The 17336-nt window shown below is 44.1% G+C and overlaps 1 long non-coding RNA gene across 2 annotated transcripts in view; it reads right to left on the bottom strand.

Annotated features, from left to right (window-relative positions):
* LOC136329042 (uncharacterized) overlaps window positions 1–8032 on the bottom strand; it is an 11740-nt gene extending 3708 nt beyond the window's left edge. For both annotated transcript variants that reach the window (XR_010730138.1, XR_010730139.1), the window contains exons 1-3: window positions 7661–8032; window positions 2568–2717; window positions 321–486 (exon numbers count right to left, since the gene is read on the bottom strand). This is a non-coding gene — a long non-coding RNA (uncharacterized lncRNA). The remainder of the gene's footprint in view (window positions 1–320; window positions 487–2567; window positions 2718–7660) is intronic.
* Window positions 8033–17336: the final 9304 nt, after the last annotated feature.

Below are 17336 nucleotides of genomic sequence, written 5' to 3'. Positions count from 1 at the left end.
AGGAGGAGGCTGGGTGTGAGGAGGAAGTGGAGGAAGGGGAAGAAAGAAGGCTGGGGAGAGGAAGTGGGAAACAGGAGGTGGGGGAGGATGCGTGGTGGGGATTGAGTGCCTCTAATATCCATCCTTGAACCTCTTTCAGCCACTGGAGGAGAAGTCTAGCCTGCCCACAGGACAGAGTGGGATGGCACTTCCTCTGAGGAGCGTGGAGCCCTTGTAACCTCCCCATGTCCAGGGAAGCTTGGGTGGGAGCTGGCTGCCTGGGTCCACTTTCCTACGCAGCCCCGCGAGCTTGGGGTCAGACCCTGAGAATACTGACTTACCTGGGTCAGGTCTAGCTGCCCTTGGTATGGATGATGTTTCTCAGGAGCTACTGGGGTGGGGTCCAGATGTGCAGCTGGTCCAGGAAGCCACAGAACTGTGACTCAGAGAAGGAACTTTCGATGTCTGCTACAAGACTCCTGAACCACAGGGGGACAAGAATGCAGGCTGGGAGAGAAGGAATAAATACTTCATTTTAAAAAGTGCATAACTGGAGGAGAGGTTTTGTATAAAGTTAAAGGTTAAAGAACCCTGAACTACAATAAGGAGAGCATTCCTGGTAGAGAACCTACATATTCTGTGCCTTATGGAAATTAGTGTCAATGGCCCTGCGTATTGCATGCCCGTGGTGTGCCAGGGCTTTCCCTTTCTATCCCACTTAATACTTGCTGCCACTCCTGTGAGGTAGGCCTGAATAGTCTCGTCTAATTATTGAGGAAGCTCAGACAGTCATTGAATGCAGAGCCTCCACTATTCAAATTCTCCTGGTGCTATAGCTGCAGAAAGGGAGGCTCAGGAGGATAAGCACCTTGTCGCAATTAAGAGCATCTGGCACATGGTAAGAGCCTCCTCCTGCTCTGTGGCCTCTTCATCCACCGTCCCCGTTCTCCCCAAGGTTCTCAGGACGTGGCTTTCAGAAGGCGCAGGAGAGTGAGGCTCCCTAACAGTTGCCCTAACAGTTTCAGAGAAATGCCCATCCACAGGGCCTCCGGTCCACTGCCAGCTGCCAGGGCCATCTTCTCAAGCGATGGCAGCTTCTTGCTTTTCTCCAGCGTCAGGTCACACTTGGTCCTCCCAGGAGGCTATCGCTGCCCTGGGCTGCAATGTTTCTCAGGGCGGTAATGACAGTGCACCCATGTGCTGATGGATAGGGATGACAGGAAAGGAGCAGTCAGGAGGGAGGAAGGAAGGGCTGGCGGGAGTCCGGGTGGCGGGTGGGGCTGGTGGCCAGTGTTTCCCTGTAGGGAGAGGACAGGCTCAGGGGCCGGCTTCCTTGTAAACAGCTCGGCCAGCTCTAAAAATACCCGTCCTAGACAGGGGACACTGAGCTCCTCCGGTCTCCTCCAGAGCCTCCCCAGGGTCTCAGCCCCTTTCCTGAAAGGGCAAGGGGTTGGGACAAAAGTCGTGTGAAGAGTAGGATTTCCTTAGCAAGGAAACTCTAGCAATATTTTTTTTTTCTGGTGCAAAAGAAAAGGATGACACTCTGGGTTTTAGCAACAACCACAAAAGGCAGAAGGCAGCTTTCCTGAGCCCCTGTCTCCTTTTAGTGATCTGAGGCCTGGACCCAATTCAGGGTCCAGTTCTGGAGCTGTATTCACAGCCTGGGATCAGGGACAGAGAGCAAGCTGTCCCCCTTTGTGGGGTGTGTGACTTATGACTCAATGGCTCAATGGCTCAGTTTTCATAATTATGAGAGGTAATAATTGCTATGTTTACTGCCCTCAGGTATGGAGAGGATTAAATGAGATGCTATATAAAGCTCTAATCACAGTGCCTGGCACGTGGTGAATACTCTGAAAGGCTTATGATGATGGTTTTATATGATGATAATATAACTATTCTCTGAATTTGCATTTAAGACTTGGTTTAAAGGGAAACTTAATAGGTAGGTTGAAGAGAGTGGTATGGATAAGAAGAGGCAAAAAAAGCTTGAATCATAGAAAACTCAAAAAAATTATTTGACAGATGGGGAAACTGAGGCCCCGGGAACAGAAGGCGGTTGCTCCGGGCCGGGCACTGTATTAGCAGCTATCTGTGGGTTCAATACAAAATAACAGTGTAATGAGACCATTAAAACTCCCGAGTCACTCTGAGTTTGCCTCACTAAGGGTTAGGAGAAGAGTATAGCACTTTAAAGTTTGGAAGGCCCTTTGCGAGGGAGGAACAGATCTCAGCAGATCATTGCCAGAGGGCTGAGCTCCCTGGTGGGGACATTTGATGGACATATGCAAGGACATAGCCAGAGAGAACTCATCTTCAGGGGTGGTATCCGAGTTATGCATCTATTTTTCATGTCCTGGAATCCAAGGCCCTAAGCTGGAGAAGCTGAGATCGGCCTAGAGAATACCTGCTAAGGGTGGGAGACGTTAGCCAAACGAGCACTTGAAATGCGGCTACTCTGGATTTCAAAGATTTAATTTTTAAAAGATGTAAACTATCTCAATCATTTTTTTATTGATTTTCATGTTGAAATGATATTTTCAGATTCGTTGGGTTAATTCATTGATATACTATTACATTAGTTTCACCTGTTCCTTTATCCTTTTTGCCGTGGCTTCTAGAAAGTGTAGAATCTCACATGTGGCTTGCAGCATCTTTCTTCTGGGCAGCACCGTTCTAACCACTGCTTGTGCGCAACAGTGGACAGGTTTTCCCACCAGGTCATAAGTCTCTCATCACTGGAGATGTTTAAAAAAAAAAAAAGAAGCAGCATTGTTAATGGAATTCTTAGAGCTAGATAGATAAACTCTGCAATCCCTCCAAGTCTGATCCAGACAGTACTCTGAGGAGCACTTGTTTCTTGGAATACGAATAGGTGTTATAGGAGAAAAGATCGATGATCAATTTCATGTCGGAAATTCTTGGTTTAAAAAAAAAATTAAATTCCTTCACTCCAGGACTTCTCAGGACCTTCTAGACACAAAAGTGCCCTGTGATATTTTTAATGACAAGAATACTGTATGACATATTCCTCATATTAATTGGTCACAGAGCCTTCTTTTCACAGAGCATGATGAGGAAATAATTTATTATCAAGTTCATTCCTTGAGCTATGCTATCTGCAGGTTCTCAAAAGAACATGGATTCTGTTGTCAGGCAGCAATGGTTCAAATTCTGGCTCAAATTCTGGGTGACTTTGGATATGTTACTTTACCTTCTTCAACTGTACAATAAGAATAATATTGTCCTCTCAATAGAGCTCTGAGAGTTACTTCTAGAAGTGTAGAGCAAGTGCAGTGTAATGGCTGATGCAGAGCAGGTATTCAAGAAATGGTAGCTCTAGTTACTAAAGCCCAGAGACGGAAGCTGATTCACCGAGCTCACACAGGAAATAAATGACAGCTAGCCCTGACCCTCCGCCTCTGGGCTGGGAGGCCGGCCTCACTTCTCTTTCTAAGCAACAGCAGATTAAAGAGGGAAAAAAATTTCACAGAAGGAGATATGAAGCTTCTTCAAATCTAGTGTCATTTTTTTTTTCTTTTTAAGAGAGAGAGGGACAGACAGACAGGAAGGGAGAGAGATGAGAAGCATAAATTCTTTGCTGCAGTACCTTAGTTGTTCATTAATTGCTTTATCATATGTGCTTTGACTGGGGTGCTGCAGCCAAGCCAGTGACCCATTGCTCAAGCCAGTGACCTCGGGCTCAAGCCAGAGACCTTGGGCTTCAAGCCAGTGACCTTTGTGCTCAAGCCAACAACCATGGGGTCATGGCTATGATCCCACACTCAAGCCAGTGACCCCACACTCAAGCTGGTGAGTCCGTACTCAAGCTGGTGACCTCGGGGTTTTGGACCTGGGTCCTCAGTATGCCAGGCCGATGCTGTATCCACTGTACCACCACCTGGTCAGGCAAATCTGGTGTGATTTTATAGTCAAGTCAATTTTAAACTAGACACTATTTCCTTCTCTCTGTCCCTCTGTCAGTCCTGGCCAAAGGAAGCTGCGGCTGAGCCTGGTACACTCCCCTTGCCTCCCCTCACCTGCTGGGTTCCTGCCCCGGGAGTCCTTGGAACCCCCAGAAGATGGTTTGCCCTTATCAGCTGGCTCCAGGCCAGAGGAGGAATCCTCCGATCACATGCAACTTTCTGGAGGGAGGGAGACATTGTAAATAAACACAGTCCATACAGAGGAAGGGGGGAGGGTTGAGGGAAAAGAATCCTTGACATTTGGTGACTGGGCCAGGATTAAAGGCCACCGGGCATAACCCTTATTGGCCATTTCGGAGAGGAATCGCCAATCCACTCAGCTTCCCTGGATGCCAAGGTGGCCCTTAAATAGCCCTGAGAGCTGGGGCATTCCCAGTGTGCTGCTGGCTTGATCCAGGCTTAATCCCCTGCCCAGGACTAACCTTTCACAGTTTACAGAGCACTCTATCTCCCGGCTCAGTGGAGTCTCACAGAACTCTCCTGAGAGAAGGGAGGTGTATCATCATCCTCGACTTACAAAAGAAGAAACTGAGGCTCAGATTTTAAGTGACTCACTCAGATTTTAACTGGCAGTAGTCATATCTGGGCTGAGATTTGTGTGTATATTCTGTGACCAAGTCCCGACACCTGCACAGCACAGTACCTCTACTGTAGGGTGTCCAGTATTGAGCTCCATGCCCTGGGTGAGCCCAGCTTCTCCCCAGGGAAGCCCGTGTTCCAGGGTGATGGATATGTTCACGATCTTTGTGGTGATGGAGGTTTCACAGGTCTGTATCTATTGAATTGTGTCTTTCATATACATGCAGTTTATTGTATGTCAATGATGCATACTTCCAGAAAGCTATTAAACAAGAAGACAAAAGACAAAAAGAATGAAGGAGTTTGGCAGGCATATCATTAAAAAACTCTATGAGAAGTCTTAAAATGGGGACACAAAATTCCATGGGCACATGGGGAAGAAGAGAGAGCTTCTCTCCCAAATTGGAGATATCAGAAAAGACTTCTTGGAATAGGTGTCTGATGTGACTGAAGGTATGGATAAGGAAGTATTAGGTTAAGAAAGATTAAGGTGGAAGAAACAGGTAGAGTTTGTTTTAGGGAATAGAGAATGCTATACTACCACCCCACATCCCCCTATCACACACACACATGCTCACTTTCTTTTGATTATTGGGGGCCTGAGCTTAAAATTAACAGCTGCAACTCTCTCTTTTCTTCAGAAACTCAGACACACTTCCTACTTGGCAGACATCTGGGTTTGCTAATAAGAGTCCTGCCCTTCTCCCTCCCCCACTGTGTGGCTCATCCCTTCAGGTCCCGCTTAGGCCCTGCCCTCTCCTATTTTTTTGAACTGAACTGCCAAATGCTTGCTGGGTGAGCCATTGACAACTCAGCTCCCAAGGCCCAGGACCCCCTCATATCATCTTCTTCAAATGCACCAAAGAAAAGAGGTTTGGGGCAATTCGTGTGGAAGAGTGATCAGATTCTAGGTCCAAAATGAAAATACCTTTTTTCTCTCTTCCACACCCTTTGGCTTAGTACTAGACATGTGAACACTGGAAAACTTTGAATGAATTTATTAGAATATATTGTGATAAGCAGTAGAAAATTCAAGAAGTGCTATAATGCTGTGCTCTGATTATTGGTTAATTTGCTCCTAAACTGATTCTGATCACCGTTCTTACAGTTTGAAAAACATTAAGTTGGTTTGGATGATCCCTCTGTCATGCCTTTATATCAGGGACTCTTCCAATGACATATGAAACTCACATATGAAATACTGGGTTAGCTCTTGCCTTTCAATTTTCTTGACATGTTTGTTGATTTTAAACTGCCCCTTTTCAAAAGTTTCCTTATTAATTAAACAAACTAGTCAGCTACATTCCCAGCATCTAATTCAGCACTCAAATATAAGCTTAGTTCTGGAGTCGGCTTTCCAACCTTGGCTTAAGGGACATTAGTCACTGGGAGCAAAATGTGGCATTTGAACAGCTGTTTCAGGCATTCAGAGTCCAGGGCCGACCGGTTAGAAGGTTGGGGGGAGGGAACCAATATTTCTTACTGAATACCTTCTCTACACTAGGCGCCCAGGCCTTTACAAAGAGTATCTCTTTTAAGTCTATGAACAGCCCATTAATTTTTTTTTTATTATTTAAGATCTGTCTTCTCCAGGCACAGCAAGTTTAAAAACTTGTCAAAAAGTCACACAGTTCATGAGTGGTGGGACTGGGATTTGAGCCCAAACAATCTTATTCTAGAGCTCATACCCTTGAACACTCCCAACCCCAAGACAGAGGTACCATTATTATCAGATCTGTTCTCAGATGAGAAACCAGAAGATCAGAAAAGTAATTTTCTCAACTTAACCTAAATGCAGACCCTGGATTTGAACTCTGTGATCTAGGACAAGTCACTTCACCCAACCTTCTTTCATCTTCCCACTCATTAATTTAAGAAATAGAGCAAGTGCTTTTTCTGTCCCAGAGACATCTTTCCCTAGAGATGAAAAGATATGTCAATATAAAATGTGGCCACAGCTCTCCAAGAACTCATAATCCAGTGAGCAAGAAAAAACATCTAAAAAAACAGCAAGAAACTTGATTGCAGTACGAGAGGTGCTGTAAGAGGCAGATACAAAGAGCTAAAGGAACATAGGGGAAAAGTGTCAAATTGCTTGGTGAAATAAAAGTAAGGAAGGCTCTCAAGAGGAAGGAGCATTGCATTAATAACTCCATGTTCCCCAGGTAGAGCAAGGGAAGGGGCTCTCCAGGCAAAGAGAGCATCAAAAACAAAAAATAATATAGTAACAGCTATATTAATATTGAGTGCCTACCACCTGCTTTAAGTACCATCTCAGTAATTCTCACAAGATTGTAAAGTAGGTACTAATATTCAGACCACTTTACAGAAGACAAAACATAGGTACATAAAGGTATCGCCTAAGTGCCTATGATCACACAGTAGCTTGCTCCCGATCACACAGCTATTAAGGAATCAAGCTGGAGACCAACCCCCAGGCAACCTGGCTTCAGTGTCCACACTATTAGCTGCTGTGCTCTCTGAGTTTGGGGGCACCTGCAGGTAGATTGTGGCCACATAGCAGGAATTAGGTCAAAAGGGTCTTCCTTTCTTCACAAGGCCTTAGATGTTCTTGATATAAGGAACCTGGACCTCTTGGGATCCATAAAAGTTATAATGTTAGTGTGTTAAGGAATAACATTCACCTTTGTCTATAACGAGGCTAATATAGAATGGTACTTGAACTTGATCTGCTTCTTGTAGGACTTTTGGTATCTTATGCTCAGTGGGATTCTCTTGGCTTCCGTGTCAATATTTGAATCCTTGTTCTTTTTCTGAATTCCCTCACTGGACTGGAGAGCCCACAAGGACAGAGCTCTTATCCACCTCCCCCCCAGTACCCAGCACATAGAAGTTACTCAAATAAATATTGGTTGAATGAATTACTATTTATTGAATGAATTCTTGAGTCTTTGGTTAATAATTTAAAGATATAGTAAATAAATTAGTTATGAGTTAACATATCTAGTTCAGTCAACAAAATATTTCACACTGTGTAATCAGTGAGGTAGGGGGTAATAATAACAGAAGGGTTTGTTTGAAGATGAAAACTGTAGGGATTATTGACTTGGATCAGTGTTTTGCAAAATGAAGCTGAACTTTTTAAAAGAACTCACCTTCAGGGTCTTTGATTCAGTGGATGTGGTACCTTGCTTGAGCTTCCTAGAGGATGCGGAAGTCCATCTGGCGCTCAAGCACGGGTCCCTTCCTCTTTTCCCATCTCTTTCAGCTTGTGGTTGAACACTCGGAATGATGGGCTCTTACTACCTCACAGGCAGGCTGCCCAACCCATTGTCACAACCGCAGCAGCAATAATAATACTAGGGATACCATTACAGTGACGGTATATCGAGCGCTTCTTTATGTTCCAGGCGCTGTACATATGCTATTAAGTGCACAGGCTAGGCATTATGTATCCATACTTTACAGTGAAAAACCCCCGAAACTCAGAGGTTTGGTGGTTTACCCAGTGTCTCAGGCAGTGAGGGTCCGGGGCAGGATTCAAGCCACCCAGCTTGTCTGCCCTCATGCGACACTCCCCCCACCCCCACCCCACCCCGCCCCCGGGACGCTGGTCCCTGGCTGCGAGGGCAGGGCGGGGGTGACTCTCGGGGAGGAGGAGCAAGCCAGGCCCGCCAAGTCCCCGGCCCCGCCCAGCCCTCCCGGACCTCCCCATAGAAGGTAAACCCGGGCAGGATCCCATGAGGGCTGGCGGGACCTGAAGGCCTGCTGGTTTCAGTTTCTGATGTTCAGGCCCTGAGCAAATAAGGACAGGGAGGAGGGTTCTGGAAGCCTTCCCTACAGATAGCAAATTAACTCCCTGCTGCCGGGGAACCACCCACGTGGGAACGGACGGGTTACCCCTGACCCCCAGGGCCATCTGAAGCCCAAAAAGGCACACTCTAGCCTGCTCAGACGCTGCGACGCGGGGCGGCTTAAGGTCCAGTTGGAGGCAGGCTCGCCCCAGGACGTCCGGGCTCGGCGGAACCGCAGAGGGGGCGCCACAGGCCCGGCCTCCAAATATGGATTTACCTTCCTGCTTCAGCATGCCTCTCCCTCCCTTCCCGGGACATTCCTGTTACAACGTGTTAGCAGACCTCTTGAAATGTTTGTTTTCTTTCTGAGAAAGAGGCTGAAGGGCATTGCCAAGACCAACATGAACTCCAAACACAGGGCACTCACTGTCGTACTTTTTCTGGACAGACAGACCCAGGTCTGACTACTAGTCCCACCACTTCTTAGCGGGTGAACTGTGTAAATTTTTTAATCTCGCTGAGCCTCATTATCCTCATCTATAAAATGGGGTTAATGATACCTATCTTTAAAAAATGTTCTGAGGAGTAGATTAGATAAATACAGATTATACATATTAAGCCCTTAATGCCTTCAGTCAATGGCAATTAACATTATTATCAATTATATTGTTATTATGAATGACTAATAATGATACTCGGGATTATTACTAATGCTACTGTGAGCATAAGTGTAAAAAAATAGACTCATTATCACGTTTTACTGAGGGAAATGGTTTTATGAGAGGTAAATAAAGAAGGAGGAATCACACTGGGTCAGGAAGTATCTACACGTCTCATTTAATATTCAACCAGTTTCATAAGGCAGGTGTTATCCCCATTCTACAGATGAGGATCTTGAGGTTTCTGGAGGTAAGTAACTTTCCCAGGTCACACACTGAGCTAGTGCCTGGTGTCCTGACCTCCCTCCTTCATGGTGCCCCGTAAGCCCCAGACACCTCTCACCTGCCTTCCTCAGCAAAGGTACCTTCATCTCCTGAGAAGTCCTTCCCTTTCCTGGCTCCCTTCAACCAGGAGGAAGACAAGTCATCTCTGGAAACTGGATAAAGGTCACCTCCTCCAGGGAGCTTGCCTAATTCTTTCCCCCCTTTTCTTGTACAACCCAACCTTCCCTCCTTTGTTCTCCTGGTACCTTAAGCAGGTTGACTGCACACCTTTGTGGGTGTGTGTCTCCTCTAGGGCGTGTGTTTCTCTGAGGCGGGCACTATACCTTTCTCTCACTTTGGGAGGATCAGCGTGGTGTTCGGGTTGTGAATACAGGCTTAGAAACCCAACTGCCCAGGCTCACATCTTGGCTTTACTACTTGTAGCTGTGAGGCTTGAATAAGTGACTTCTCTCTGCCTCACTTCCCTTATCCATAACTTATAGATAAACAATAAGATCAGCATCATGGGCTTGCTGTAAGGGTTGAATGAATTATATATGATATATAGAATACTATGAATCTCTAAGTGATAGATGTCCAGTGAATGAAGACAGGGCCAGTAAGGTCCTGAATTTTGCTAATTAACAGAAAGTGAAACATAAAAAGAAAGTTACAGAATTAAGAGCATGGGGTAGATATTAGGAGATCTAGGGTCTCATTCTGGATCTGTCTCTATCTTAATGTGTGGACTTGAGTCTGTCTCTTCCTCACTCTGAATTTATTTCTCGTGCAAAATCAAGTTTGGCTCCCACAGCTAGCACATCTTTGAAGGATAATATTTAGTAATATAAATGATTAGCTTTTTGTCTGTAGGACTTTTACTTGTGTAATATTCCAAGTTAGAAGTTAAACTTAGAAATAAATGTCTGGTTTGCCACTGGAAGCACAGAGCTCTACCACTGGTAGATAGTTATGCTAACCATGATTGTTGCCAGCTTTTACTGAGCACGTGCTAGTGCCTGGCTCTGAGCCAAGTACCATCATTAGCCTGCCCCCCCCCCGGAACCTTATAAAAAAAGTATTACTACTGTGATTCCCATTCTACAGATGAGAAAACAGAGGTCCAGGGGCTGTAAGTAGTTGGACAGGAAGTGAAATCCTCATTGCTCAGGCTTCATTCCCTACTGTCTATCAGAATCCTCTCTAGAGCATGCCTGTTCAAATACCTCTGGGGCCAAGGAGCCTGTTATCTTTCCAGCCAGTTCATTATTAAGCATTCTGAATTGCTAAAATGGGTAAAGCCGTCATTTTTACATTAGCTCGTAACTTTGGACTTAGACTGTAGGCGGACATAATTTGGGTAGAAGGTTGAGGGAGAGGGGAGATTATAAATTCCCCTGAAGGAAGTCATCAGGAGCTGTTTCCAGCAGATTGGTGAGAAGGTACAAGCCTCTGCTCCTACCTGACTGTGCTGGCCCAGTTCCCTCATCCAGAGTCCTGCCGGGGGATGGAGCTGGGGGATGCTGAGATCTTCCAATACAGCTTGCATTGGGATTTGACTGAACTCAAAGCATCAGAAACCTCTATCTATCATCGCCAGTCAATTGAGACACATTACTTTCAGGGTGGTGTTTGGTGTGCATTGGATCATGGACCCCGTTAACAAAAAGTTTGGAGCAACTCAGGACTACAAAATTGAAGAAAGAAATTGACTCCAGGATGACTGATTTTGCCTGGTTTTATTTGGTTTGCTCTTTTTCCAAAAACAAATATCCTGCTTGCATAGCGCCAGAGACTCATCATTCTCAATGGGATAAAATCAAGGCCCTTCACTATCTAGTCCTAACTCACCCTTTTACCATCTTCTCTAACCATATCACCAATGCCATTTCAGCAGAGAATCCCACATAGCTTCTTGAATACCCAAGCTTGTTCTTGCCTCAATGCCTTTGCACATGCTGTTCCTTCTGCCCATGGCACAACAGAGATCACATCTCATTGACAGCAATCCTGTTTTAAAACTTGTTGGATTTCCTCTTCTACTTCTGCAACTCTTCCAAATAGTTCCTGCAAAGAGAGAATCTTTACTGCCTCTGGATGTGCCACTAATCAAACAATGAATCAAGGAACATCAAATGGAAACATTGAGAGTTAGGGCATTGACTGAGTGGTTTGGAAAATTTGGCGTTACTATGAAACTAATTTAAGGATGTTACAAGAATGTGCTCCTTAGTTTGGACAGTTTGTTCGCTGTGTTGATGTTATGCTAAAGTCCAACACCAAGACTGAAAGGCATTGTTAGGGGAACCTTTACAACTTGTTCAGGAAGTTAGCCAGGGTCCAGAAGCCTTCCCTGGGGCATTTGAACATACTTTTTTTGGTCTCAGGTTTCAATGTGAGAATAAGATTCCGAGTCCTATTTTTCACAATAACAAAATGTTAGCATCAAGTAAGGTGACTATATGATCTTGTTTGCCCAGTAAGGTTTGGTTTTTACCCAGTGTTCTAACAGTTATCAATAGTTCCCCTTTCATTATCAAACATCCCAGTGTGGAAGATAAATTTCTGTTACCCTAGCACTAGATAACTAAATAAAACTTGTCTAGGCATTATTATAATTATATTAATATTTTGTCCTGGCTGGTTGGCTCAATGGTAGAGTGTCAGCTTGGCATGTGGAAATCCTGGGTTTGACTCCCAGTCAGGGCACACAGGAGAAGTGACCATCTGCTTCTCCATTCCCCCCTTCTTCTTCTATAGCCATGGCTCAAAAGGTTCAATTAAGTTGGCCCAAGGCACTGAGGATGGTTCCATGGCCTTGCCTTAGGCACTAAAATAGCTCTGTTGCTGAGCAATGGAGCAATGGCCCCAGATGGGCAGAGCATCACCCCATAGGGGGCTTGCCAGGTGGATGCTGGTCAGGATGCATGTGGGAATCTGCCTCTCTGCTTCCTTGCCTCTCATTTAATAAAAAAATTATATTAACATTTCATATTATAATATATACTTATATATTTCATATAATTCATATATCCTTGAATTATGTATTAGAATTATAATATTATTATTACTCTACTACTAAGGCTTGGACTGAAGGAGAGCTTATCAATTTCAAATACAAACTATGCAGACAATTCCTTCTGCCCTAATCCTGGGAAGCTAGTCCCACAAGCTTGACCTAAGAAATCGGTTTCTGAGGAAGTGGAGATTGAAATTGTATGTAGAGGAGTCTATGTGACTTGTTACCCTGTCATCGGGCATTTTCCTGAGTTCCTATATTTCTTGATATCACACTTTTTTTTTTTTTTGGCTTGGGCTTTGCAAACCTTTCTGTTGGGTAGTTTTAGTCATCCTTCCTACTAGTTTGCAAGTGTCCATTATAAAGCTGGAGGTGATAAAAATAAAGTCCTGACATGTTAGAAAAATGGAAAATAGAAGCTAGCTCCTTATGTTCATTCACTTGAAATATGTTATTGTTTCTTGATTTTTAAAATCTCTTTTCTGTTTTTTCTCTTTTTCCCCTTACCTCCCTAGACATTTATTAATTGTTGAAGATAAAAGCAATCTTGATACCTTGAAATCTACCAAAGAAACCTGTTCATTCAAGTATTCACCAACTCACTTGATATACTGTATATTTATTAAATACCAACTTCATTAGGTATTATGCTGGGCATAGATATGCAGATTCTATAAACTGCTTATGGAATATGAACAGTGAACAGACATGGGTTCAAACCTGAGCTTATTTAGATCCTATGGATTTGATCTTGGGCAGATTAGCAATTTACCCTTCTGAACCAAATCCTCTCAAGCGCCCTATCTCAGTCATGGCATTCCCATCATCTTTCTGTCCCAGTTCAGAAAGTGGGAATGAATTTGTTCTCATTCATCTTCTCCCTAATGTCCTCCGACCAGTCCCCCAGGGATGCATGATTTAACTCCTAAATATCTCTTGAACATGCCTTCACCATCATCTCCAAACCAGTTAACAGATACTTTTTGAGAATCTTCTCTGTCTCAGGCTGTCTGTGGGCACAAGGAAAGCTGGCCCCAAGGAGTATACCTGACAGGTCAGGTACACCCATAAACACAATTCCCCTACAATGAATGTGTATAATGATAATAAAAGTCCACTTCTATTTCACACTTAATGACTGCTAGACACTGTTCTAAGTACTTGATATGCATTAATTTTTTAATCACGTCAATAACCCTAAGGGATAGATACAATGATTTCTTTTTAGTTTATAGGTGAGGAAATTGAGGCAACAGAGTGAGTAAACAACATGTCCAAGGTCATACAGCTAGTTAGCAGTGGGGGAAGGATGCAGTAGCTTTGAAAGCCTCCTTCAAAGCCATTGCTGATAACCTTCACTGAACTCTGCCTCTGCTTGAGGACATGAAAGAAAGGTTTCAGGGTGCTAGAGCAAGTGCTTCTAACCGAGCTGTAGTCCAGGCTAAGCCTTAAAGTGTGAGTAGCAGTTAACCAGAGCAATCTTCCCATTCCCCTGCCACTGCCAGTGTGGGCTCTAGCCTTGACCAACCTGTCATTGGTCCCACTCCCTGTTAGTCCATTCTTCCCACCTGTGCCAGAGTGAACTTTCTAATCAAATCTGATTGTATTACTACTTTTGTACTTGCATTTAAGAATGTCTTTCCATCAACTACAGGAGAAAGTCTAAACTCCTAGCTCCCGGATCTGCTCCTAGCCCTCCCTGGCTTCAGTCATGAGGAACATCTTTTTAGTCCTCTGAGGGCAACACGCTCACTTTTGCGTCTGTCATTGTCAAATCTCCTTCGGCTCCTATAGACCCTTCCACACTCAGCTCCTTTTGGGACACCTTCCTGGACCCCACAGGCGGAGTGAAGTACTGTTACTAGTATGCCCATTACACCCCTACATACTTTCATTTTAAATTTTCCCACTGAATTAGAGAAGTTGGGTTTTGAATTTCTACTTCACTACACAGTGAGCCCCTTGAGGAGTATTTCCCAGCTCCTACCGGGGCTTGACACCTAGTGAACTCTTAGAATGAATGAATAACTAAATGAATGAGCATGTATTGAGAAGAGAACAACTCTTACATCTTTTTTTCTGCTGTAGCTCGTAGTACAATGCTGAGGACCTGGACATATTGATTCTACTCTTACACATCAATGGGTATAGTCAGAACTATGAAAGGGTAAATGCCATCCATGAAGTCAAAATCATCTCATGAGAAAAGTGCTGGACATGTGGTTAGAAGATCTGGGATTATTTTCTAGGCCCTATTACCAATTAGCTGTGTGGCCTCGGATAAGACATTACTTACTTGGCCCTGGCTGGTTGGCTCCATTGGTAGAGCATTGGCCTGGCATGTGGATGTCCTGGGTTCAATTTCTAGTTAGGGCACACAAGAGAATCTACTGTCTGATTCTCTCCCCCTCTCCCTCCTCATTCTCTCTCTCTTTTTATTCTCCCATAGCCATGGCTTGATTGGCTGGAGTGAGTTGGCCCCAGGTGATAAGGATGGCTCCATGGCTCACTTCAGGTGCTAAAAATAGCTTGGTTGCCGAGCAATGGAGCAACAGCCCCAGATGAGCAGAGCATCGCCCCATAGGGGACTTGCAGGGTAGATTCTGGTCAGGGTACATGCAGGAGTCTGTCTCTCTGCCCCCCCTCCTCTCACTTAAAAAACAAAGACATTACTTTCTCTGTGCCTCCATTTCCCCAGTTAATAATATTGCTATGAAAAGGCCAAATTAGCAGGGGTACTGAAGAACTTTGTAAAGTGCTGGACAGGTCAGTGGGTGTCAATGGCATGATTTCTCCAGCTACTCAGCAAGTATCAGTCTATGTTGGGTTTACTCAGTGCCATTGCAGGCCATGGGGCAAGCCTTTCCCATCTTTTCTCCTCTTCTTGGCCTGAGTCCAGGAAGATTTCCATCTGTGCCTTGTCTGCAAGCCAGACTCTGAACCTAGAGTTTGGAAAAACAGGCGAATTATATTCGTCCAGGTGTATCCTGTCTATATACGGAGCTGTAAGGCTAAGTTTGTTCTCAGAATAAAGTGAGTACACACAGATGTGTGTTTGAGTGTGTGTGTGTGTGTGTGTGAGTGTGTGTGTATGTGTGTGCTTTCATTAGGAGGGCAGAGTTCAGGATAATAAAGGCAACTGTGGAATAGTGGTGAGAATTTTGAACTTGGCATCACAGTAACTGGGCCTTACTCCCACCACTGCCACATGTGCTGGGTGACAGGTTAGATGAACTCCTGTGGGCTCCCTCCATCATCTCTAATGTGAGGGCAATGCATGTGCCACAGATTCATCGTAAAGATGAAAGGAAATAAAAAATGTGAGGCTGCTAGCATGGTACCTGATGTGTAGTTTTTACTACAAAGATGTTTGCTTGTTGATTTATTTTTATGAATGATAACAATGACTAACAATTGTATCATTTAAGTCTCATTACAACTTTAAAAGATAGATATTGTCCATATTAAATACTAGGAAACTGAGACTTTGATAGGTTAGGCAGCTACTCCAGGGTCACAATAGAACTGGTAATTAAGGGAGCCAGAGCTCAGATGCATGTCTCTGTATCCAAAATGGATGCGTTTAGGACTTCAAATGCAATATGTCTGCTTAAGTCAACATTTCCCCCCCTTATCCTATAATAAAATTATATAAAACACACAATAAGAACAGGGGGGGAAAGCTGCAAAGTCAAATAATAGAAAGTATCTATGCAAACATACACAGTAAGAAAGATAATTTTATTGACTAAAACTGGTTTCTTTTTTTTTTTTCTTTTTTTTTGACAGAGACAGGGAGAGAGTCAGAGAGAGGGACAGACAGACAGGAAGGGAGAGAGATGAGAAGCTTCAGTTCTTCATTATGGCTCCTTACACATCTTTTTAGTGCTTGATTGCTTTCTCATATGTGCCTTGACCGAGGAGCTACAGCAGAGTGAGTGACCCCTTGCTCAAGCCAGTGAACTTGGGCTCAAGCCAGTGACCTTGGGCTTCAAGCCAGCAACCTTTGGGCTCAATCCAGCAACCATGGGGTCATGTCTATGATCCCATGCTCAAGCCAGTGACCCTGCACTCAAGCTGGTGAGTCTGTGCTCAAGCTGGTGATTCCACACTCAAGCCGGCAACCTCGGGGTTTTAAACCTGGGTCTTCTACATCCCAGTTCGATGATCTATTCACTGCACTATTGCCTGGTCAGGCAGAAATTGGTTTTTAAAGAAGAAGAAGAAAAAGATGACAAGCACAGTAATTATGTCATTATTTAAAATAATGAACTAATAGGTAGTGTCCAACAAGTCCAGAGAACTAAAGGTATGATATAAAGATATAATTAAAATGATAACCAATAAAACAGAAATACTAACCACACCAAATAGCAGAAAGACTATACACAAAAACAACAAACCAATTTATACAGTGAATAATATTAATAAATTAAAATAAATAAATAGGAATGAAGAGCTATCGAGATTAACTTATGTTTCCAGCCAAGATGGATAAGAGGACTGAATTTATTCTCTACCTGAAACAACCAAAAAGACCACACAGAGTATATCAAACAGTGGTTTTCAAAATATTAGATATGTGGCAATGAAGGGCAATGATCCCAGAAAGACAGGAGACAAATGAGTGGAGACCTACAATTGACCTGGTTTACTATCTTGAGAGAGTTTCCAGGTCATGGCACGAGCAAGGAATCCAGAGAGAATTTAGAAGAATTCTCAAGGTGAAGAGCTGATGTGACAGTTCAGAGAGCCAAAGGCAAAAGGATTTACACAGAACCGAGTCTTGGAGAGGAAGGAACCATACAGAGAGAGGATGGATGCTGGGTGGACACATATGTCCTAACTTATCTAAGTGTAGATTTTAAAGATATTCACTTGGTCGTGTGTCCTTCAATAAAGTTGTTACAGCCTGACCAGGTGGTGGCACAGTGTATAGAGCATCAGCCTGGGATGCTGAGGACCCAGGTTCAAAACCCTGAAGTCACCAGCTTGAGTGTGGAATCACTCACTCACTTGAGCGCGGGGTTGCTGGTTTGAGTGTGGGATCATAAACATGACCCATGGTCGCTGGCTTGAGCCCAAAGGTCGCTGA

The sequence above is a fragment of the Saccopteryx bilineata genome, chromosome 3, assembly GCF_036850765.1.
Source record: "Saccopteryx bilineata isolate mSacBil1 chromosome 3, mSacBil1_pri_phased_curated, whole genome shotgun sequence".
NCBI lineage: Eukaryota > Metazoa > Chordata > Mammalia > Chiroptera > Emballonuridae > Saccopteryx > Saccopteryx bilineata.
Note: the sequence above shows the minus strand (reverse complement) of the source record. Positions and strands in the feature narration are given on the sequence as shown.